The sequence below is a fragment of the Schistocerca piceifrons genome, chromosome 3, assembly GCF_021461385.2.
Source record: "Schistocerca piceifrons isolate TAMUIC-IGC-003096 chromosome 3, iqSchPice1.1, whole genome shotgun sequence".
NCBI classification, from domain to species: domain Eukaryota; kingdom Metazoa; phylum Arthropoda; class Insecta; order Orthoptera; family Acrididae; genus Schistocerca; species Schistocerca piceifrons.
Genome location: NC_060140.1, coordinates 126,427,025 through 126,435,689, shown reverse-complemented (window position 1 = coordinate 126,435,689; position 8,665 = coordinate 126,427,025). Strand labels below are relative to the sequence as shown.

The 8,665-nt window shown below is 40.5% G+C and overlaps 1 non-coding gene across 1 annotated transcript; it reads right to left on the bottom strand.

The window, feature by feature from the left end:
- Positions 1–306: 306 nt before the first annotated feature.
- On the bottom strand, positions 307–380 carry Trnas-cga. The gene has a single exon. It is a non-coding gene; the product is annotated as a tRNA-Ser (tRNA).
- Positions 381–8,665: the final 8,285 nt, after the last annotated feature.

The following is an 8,665-nucleotide window of genomic DNA, read 5'->3' as shown; positions in this document are numbered from 1 at the left end:
GTGAGCAGCAAATCCCGGGTTCGAGTCCCGGTCGGGGCACACCATTTCACCTGTTCCCGTTCAAATATATCAACGCCCGTCAGCAGATGAAGGTATTAATATATCATTCTAATCTCGTATTACAAGTATTTCTCATCGACTACTACAACCTGAACGTTAGTGCCAACGAGAAATGATGTCTTTGTGCTAACGTAAGGAAACAAAAGGAATGTTTGAACTCAAACAAAGCAGCAACTCGAGAATGAGATTTTCACTCTGCAGCGGAGTGTGCGCTGATATGAAACTTCCTGGCGGATTAAAACTGTGTGCACCGACCGAGACTCGAACTCGGGACCTTTGCCTTTCGCGGGCAAGTGCTCTACCATCTGAGCTACCGAAGCACGACTCACGCGCGGTCCTCACAGCTTTACTTCTGCCCGTATCTCGTCTCCTACCTTCCTCGTCTCCGCTGCAGAGTGAAAATCTCTTTCTGGAAACATCCCCCAGGCTGTGGCTAAGCCATGTCTCCGCAATATCCTTTCTTTCAGGAGTGGTAGTTCTGCAAGGTTCGCAGGAGAGCTTCTGTAAAGTTTGGAGGGTAGGAGACGAGGTACTGGCAGAAGTAAAGCTGTGAGTACCGGGCGTGAGTCGTGCTTCGGTAGCTCAGATGGTAGAGCCCTTGCCAGCGAAAGGCAAAGGTCCCGAGTTCGAGTCTCGGTCGGTGCACACAGTTTTAATCTGCCAGGAAGTTTCAAAGCAGCAGCTCTCCGTACGACAACCTGTGCGCATCCACAAAAGGATAATATGAGGCGTCTGGTGGAACAGCGATAGTGTGATTACTTTGTATTCCTTCGCCGAGGTATGACGATAATACTGACTTTTATTGTTGACAACTTGATACTCACTTGTAATTTTTAATTAACTCATGTATATTTGCAATTACTGTTTGTTCTGCTGAAAGACGTTGCATCTCTTACATTTTCAAAATATGATTGATAACAAAAGAAACACAGATTGGTTACTCTGCCTGCAAGTCAGAAAGAAATTAATTCTCAAGTATCAGACTGTGAGTTTTAAAGTATTCTCGAACAACTCCTGATAACTGTTCTGCAATACTCCTGTACGCAAAGGGCAACGTACCTCGTCTTGCAGCAGTAACTGCGTGATCAGCAACATGCTACAAATATTTAAAAAGCAATTCTGAGATCCATGCAATTGCAATAAGTACTGCCTTATTATTTTATATAGGAATTGATCAGGAGGAGTTTGGTCAGCTACCCCTAAACGGTGTAAAAACGAAATAAACCGATAAAAACTTGAATTTAATATATTCGTAAAACAGATTATTTAAACACACAAATTTTGCGCAGATCATAATTATTCCACAATTTCTATACTCAATAAACACATGTCTGGCCACAATTAAGGACGAAATTTTAAATTTATAAATGACTTTTGGTAGGTTTTATATATGACCAGACAGATGTGTACTTGTTTAACTCGGCAGTCTCAGAATTACGTGCAAGCCCTAATGGCGTAGTGTTACCACACCCTGTTATGACGCGAGCTATGACAGTCATTGGCGCCTCTTCTGCTAGCGCCATCTCGCGACGCAGCCTGTAGTGTAAGAACAGAGCCGGGGTTGCGGTAGTATGTAGCTTGCGCTTGTGTGTGATGGAGACACTTAACATTTATAATGTGTGATGGAGAACGTTTATAATGTCATCTCTCTTGGACGCCTATGTGCTACGTGTGACGATTTTGTAAGGCCTGCGTGTTATAGGCAACTATTAATATCGTCATTGTTTGCTTTAATGTTGTAACCCGTATGTGTCCTGAGGTATATTCCTAAATTTATGTGTATACATGAAATATGAGTGGAATCCAAGTCCACTTTTATACTGTTTACTGTCCTCCCTAGATCCGATGATCGCGGTTTTAGTTTCGCCGAAACCGGTAATCATGGAAGAAACAGAATTCCTGCGATCTTGGCTACCAGTTTATTACTTCACAAACATCTAGATCGCTCCCACATGAGCACAATGTGCTCCCTTCAACATAAAGGTACGAACATTACACAGATCTGGCGGAACCCCTCCAGTGCGCAACCAAGCAACAACTACGTGCAGCAAAAAGGCAAATTACCAACAATCCTCAATTAATACCAAAGTCTCCTCCGGCGGTACTAGCAGGATCACGACAGGCTGCGACCTCTCATGTCACGCTGCTTCTCTCCACCACACGCTACGTCCGACCATTCCCGCCTCCTCTCAACAACCGTTCGCTCGCTACTATTCGCCATGATAATATCTCATACTCTACCAGGAAGACTGTGTCAAGTGATGCTACTGCATGATACCGACCGCTCGCATCCTGCTAGACTGACAAAAATTACTGTACAGGAGTTGGGTTCGAAAATCATTCTGTACCTACCTTATTCAACTGATCCTCGGATTTTCGCGTTTCCCACTATGGAACAATCTTCAAGGAAATTCCTTTCTGGATGAAAATGCGCTCCGAACATTTCTCAATAATCTAATAATTTTCGGGTATGCAGTCGGGTCCCGTCGACATTTTGCTACGATATTTCGAGCCAGAGACGTCTGACCATCTTCAGGTGAGTACAAAACTACTGAAAAGCCCAAGTGCAGTCACGGTATTTATACCGAATCTCGGGCATGCGAAAAATTCTTCGTCCCAAAACCACGTGATTCCTACAGCCGCGAAATCGAAAAGCTTCTCCAGCATTGTCAGACTGCTGTAAACGTTGAAGGAGAACATATTACTGACGACTAAAGTCTCTGTTAAATATATTTGTTGTGTTTATTAAACTATACAAAAACACTACGAACTTCGTACCGACATAACAGATCCCGTGCTTTTAAGAACAGTTTAGCGTCGAAACGTGCCTCAAACGATATTTAAAGTGACACTGAACGATTTAATAGGAAGAAAGACTAATCACTATTACTTCATTCTATATGTGACTCGGAGTTGTAAACAGACGTCGCATTCTTTATTGACTTTGATTGGCAATATTTTGACGTGTGGAATGTGTTTTCTCATTACAACAATAAAAATGACGTGGCATCCCTCACTTAAAAACAACAGGCTTGAATTTCATTATTGAAGATAAAGTAGTAAAGCAGTGAGCCTCATTGATATTGTAGATTTTATTGTTTATTTGTCATCTAAAAATCTGCGATCAATTGAGAACACACATGTAAAATTTCAGGATAAAATTCAGACATCATTTGCAAATATATTTTTGTTTCGCTTTACTGGTTTCGAAAAATTAATTTGTAAACTTCAGAAGCCTACAGAATTAGGGATATTATAAATCTTAATATTTTGCCAGTACATTTACTTGGAGTATGTTACAGAAATTTCTTAAATATTAGTTTAGCAGATGTCAATATTTTCTTTATAGAAGCGTAATGCCATGTTATGTCCAGAAATGTACATTTTATATGCGATTATTGTAAACAGAGGTTGTCAATATATAGTAACTGAATCATATCTTTGGACATGCTAAATTTTTTTTCTAGCAACCAAGAACATATAAAAGAATTTAGAAATTGTCACTAAGAAATATGAAGAATTTATACGAAACACATTTAAAAATGCGTGACTCAAAGCTTTAATCTATAAAAGAATTACGCTAATTTCTCGTTTTATAAGGGATGCTATGCAATTTTTCGAAACTTGTAAACGAAGTAAAAATATATTTGTGCAACTGATGACTGAAATTTGTCCTGAAGTAGGTACGAAAGCTGTTGAAAACTACAACCATGAACAAAATAAAATATCAATTTATATGAAAATATGTGATTATTCGCGACAGTTGACACAGAAATTCGGCCGCCGTAGCGAAAGACTCTTATGCTCTAAAACACAGTGCTTGTAATCTGTCCTTCACTTTTTACGTCCAGAATTTGGTAAGCGCAGCTTTTGTGGTGAGTGAGCTAGGCGGCAGAAGTCTTCACACGCGCGGTTTCCCATTTCTGGGTGAGGTAATCAGGTGCATTGTGGTCGGAGATTGGCGTTTCGCGTCTGCCTCGCGCTCTTTGAAGCTCGAAACGACTTGCCGGCAGGCAAACTGATTAAGCCGTCCGCCCATCCTTTATCGCGACACGAGCGACGGCGAGAAGGAACAGCGCTTAATGATGGAAGTATTGATCGCGGAAGCGTGTGATCCCCACGCGATAACAAGTGTTTGTCCGACAAACCGACGGTTGGTTTCGCGGAATGAAGGTAATGTACAGCTGAGTAAAATGTCAAACAGTTTGTATCGAAGAATATAACCTTTCAAAACATGACTTCTGTAATACTCGTCCTGTAATGACATCTTCTGAAAGGATACTCAGCTCATTCTACATGCACTGCAGTTATTAAGACAATGTAATTTCAGTTGTTCACTCAGTAAGTCATTCAGCGCTTGCCTGAGCTTTTTGATCTTTCAACATTTCGGTTTACGCTGACCCCGAAATAGTTCAAATATCACGGACACCCTCCCCTCATCTAAATGCCAGAGAACATCCGTGCGGAAAGTAATCTGTAAAAATATTACTTCTTTAACAGTCGTGTAATGAGAGCTTGGACAGATTACGAAGTCCATTCCACATATACTGCAGTCACAGAAAATGCAAGAGATATAGAAAAACCCCACAAACACAACGTATTACTGTAACTGGGGACGTTTTCACATGGGAGTCTGAGCTGCGATAGCGCGGCGAGAATCCATGGTTCAGGAGATAAGATTTCAAAAACATCAAGCTGCGTGAAATGAAACTGCAGGACGAAATTCGCTAGACACACAGGGGAAATATTTGTGCAAATACGCGTGAAATATGAGAAATATGTGTGAAATAAATTTTACATGTGTGTGCGTCAGCAAAATCGTGGGTAAAAAAAGCCCATCGTAAGCCCCTGGCACGATGTCAATCAAATCTGGTACTCTTATTAGTTTTATATTTTTTTAATTTTTTTTTTTTTTTTGTCATCAGTCTTCTGACTGATTTGGTGCGGCCCACCACGAATTCCTCTCCTGTCCCAACCCAGTAATCTCAGGGTAACACTTCCAACCTACGTCCTCAATTATTTGCTGGTTGTATTCCAATCTCTGTCTTCGTCTACAGTTTTTGTCCCCTGCAGCTCCCTGTAGAAGCATGGAAGTCATTTCTTCATGTCTTAAGAGAGGTCGTATAATCATGCTCCTTCCCATCAGTGATTTCCACATATAGCTTTACTCTCCGATTCTGCACGGACCCTCCTCGCTCCTTACCTTATCAGTTCACCTAATTTTCAACATTCGTCTGTAGCACCACATCTCAAACTCTTCGAATCTCTTCTGTTTTGGTTTTCCCGTAGTCCATGTTTCACTACCATACTCCAGACGTAAATTCTCAGAAATATCTTCCTCAAATTAAGGCCTATGTTTGATACTATTAGACTTCTCTTATCCAGGAATGCCCTTTTCGCATTAGTAGCCTGTTTTTGATGTCCTCCTTACTCCGTCCGTCATTGGTTATTTTACTGCGTAGGTGGCAAAATTCCTTAACGTTTGGCTGGATCAGTCTCTACTTTAAGTTTAGAGAAAAAGCAGAAAACGATGAAAGAAGGAAAAGTGTGGATTCGGTGTACGGCGAACACTACATCTACTTCGTCGCCATAGATCCTGATGTTAAGTTCTCACTGCTCTAATTTCTGCTACTTCTCATTACTTCCGTTTTTCTTCGATTTGCTCTCAATCCACATTCTGTAATCAATAAATCGTTCATTCCATTCAGCAGATCATGTAATTCTTCTTCACTTTCACTCAGGATAGCAATGTCACCAGCGAATCGTACCACTGATATATTTTCACCTTGGATTTTAGCTTCACTCCTAAACCTTTCTTTTATTTCCTTCATAGCTTCTTCGGTGTGCAGATTGAACAATAGGGCGAAATACTATATCCCTATCTTACACCCTTTTTTACCCGAGCACTTCGTTCTTTGTCTTCCACCCATACTATTCACTCTTGACGCTTGTACTTGTTTTATATTACCCGTATCTTCCTGTGTCTTACCCCCATTTTTCTCAGAATTTCGAACATCTTCCACAATTTTACATTGTAGGACGCTTTTCCCAGGCCGACATATCCTATGAACGTGTCTTCATTTTTCTTTGGTCTTGCCTTTTCGAAAGCCAAACTGATCGTCATCTAGCAGATCTTAAATTTTCTTTTCGGTTCTTCTGTATATTATTCTTGTCAGAAACTTGGATGCATGAGCTGTTAAACTGATTGTGCGATAATTTTCGCCTTTTCTCAGCTCTCGAAGTCCTCGGAAATGTGTGGAAGATATTTTTCCGAAAGTCAGATGGTCTGTCGCCAGACTCATACATTCTACACAACAACGTGAATAGTCGTTTTGTTGCACTTCCCACCAATGATTTTAGAAATTCTAATGGAATGTTATTTATAGCTTCTGCCGTATTTGATCTTAAGTTCTGCAAAGCTGTCTTAAATTCTCATTCTAATACTAGATCCCCTATCTCTTCTAAATCGACTCCTGTTTCTTCTTCTATCAGACAAATCTTCCGCCTTATAGAGGCTTTTTTAATGTATTGTTTGCACCTATCCGCTCTCTCCTCTTACTTTTAATGTCACCGAAGGTTTTTCGTGTCTTTCCTATATGCAGAGCCTGTCCTTTCGACAGTCATTTCTTTTTAGAGTTCTTCACATTTTACATGCAGCCATTTCGTCTTAGCTTCCCTGCAGTTCCTCTTTATTTGATTCCTCAAGGACTTGTATTTCTGTATTCTTGAGTTTCCCGGTACACTTTTGTAATTCCTCCTTTTATCGATCAACCTTAGTATTTCGTCTGTTAACCATGGTTTCTTCACAGTTACCTTCTTTGTACCTATATTTTTCTTTCCAACATCTGCGATGGCCCTTTGAGATTTTTCTTATTGCTGTATTTATAGCCTTAGAGAACTTCAAGTGTATTTTGTCATTCCTTGGTACTTCCGTATCCCACTTCTTTGCATATTGATTCTTCTTGACTAATGTCGAGAACTTCAGCCTGCTCTCTATCACCACTATATTGTGAGCTGAGTCTATATCTGCTCGTGGGTACACCTTACAATCCAGTATCTAATTTCGGAATCTCTCTCTGACCATTATGCAATCTAACTGAAATCTTCCGGTATCACCCGGACATTTCCAAGTACACCTCCTCCTCTTGTGGTTCTTGAACAGAATATTCGCTGCTACTGGCTGAAATTTACTACGGAACTCAGTTAGTCTTTCCCCTCTTTCATTCTTTGTCCCAAGCCCACATTCTCGTGTAATCTTTTCTTCTACTCATTCCAATAAAACGGCATTCCATTCCCCTATTAGATTTTCAACTTCCTTTACGTAATGTGTTAACCTTTCAATATCTTCATATACTTTCTCTGTCTCTTTATTTTCAGCTTGCGACTTCGCCATGTATACCTGAACTATCGTTGTCGGTGTTCGTTTGCTGTCGATTCTGATAATATCAACCCTGTCACTGAACACAGTATCTCTCTCTTTGCCCTACCTTCCTGTGCATAACGAAGCCTACTACCATTATACCATTTTATGCTGCTGTTGATATTACCCTATACTTATCCGACCAGAAATCCTTACCTTTTTCCATTTCACTTGATTAACCCTTACTATATCTAGAGTGAGCATTTATATTTCCCTTTTCAGATTTTCTAGTTTCCCTACAACGTTCAAGCTTCTGACATTCCATGCCCCCACTCGTAGAACGTTATCCTTTCGTTTGATTATTCAATCTTCTTCTCATGGTTACCTCATCCTGGGCAGTCCCAGTGATCTGAATGGGAGACCATTCCGGAATCTTTTGCCAATGGAGAGAGCACCATGACACTTTTTTCAATTACAGGCCACATTTCCTGTGGATACACATTATGTGCCTTTACTGCAATGGTTTCTATTGCTTTCTGCACCCTCAAGCCGTTTATCATTGCTGATTCTTCCTCCTTTAGGGGCAGTTTCCCAACCCCAGGACAAGAGAGCATCCAGAACCTCTGTCTGCTCCTCTGCCCTCTTGACAAGGCCATTGGCAGAATGAGGGTAACTTCTTATGCTGTAAGTCTTCGGCCAATGCTGATTATTAATCAAGATTGAAAGAGTGGCATTATTAGAACCTTGGACAGAGGACATTTTTATCACTAATCAAAGATTCTACACCTAGAACTTGGATGCTACCCCTAGGCCACGGGTGCATCTATAGTTACAATCTGGAAAGAAATACTGTAGAGCTAAGTTCCACCAGCCTCTTGTTGGAGTGAGTGTGATAACACACAGGGAGGAGGGAGGTCGAGCAGATGGGCTTCTAGCCGATTTTTAAATTGAGGTTGTTTTTGCCTTAAGGCGTAAAATTGTTTGGGCCTTCAGCCTAATTAAAAACTGTTTTAAGATAAGGACTTTTGCCTTTTAAAAATTTAATTTTGGTTTGATCCTTAAGAGATGGGACTGTTTGGGCCTTCAGCCTGAATGAAAGAACTGATTTAAGATAAGGCCTTCTGTATTTTAAATTTCTGATTTTGGTTTGATTTCTAAGTTATTGGCTTTCAGCCGATTTTGAATTAAATTGCTCTTCCCCTTAAGGCATGAGATTGTATGGTGCATTCAGCCAGTTTTTTTTTT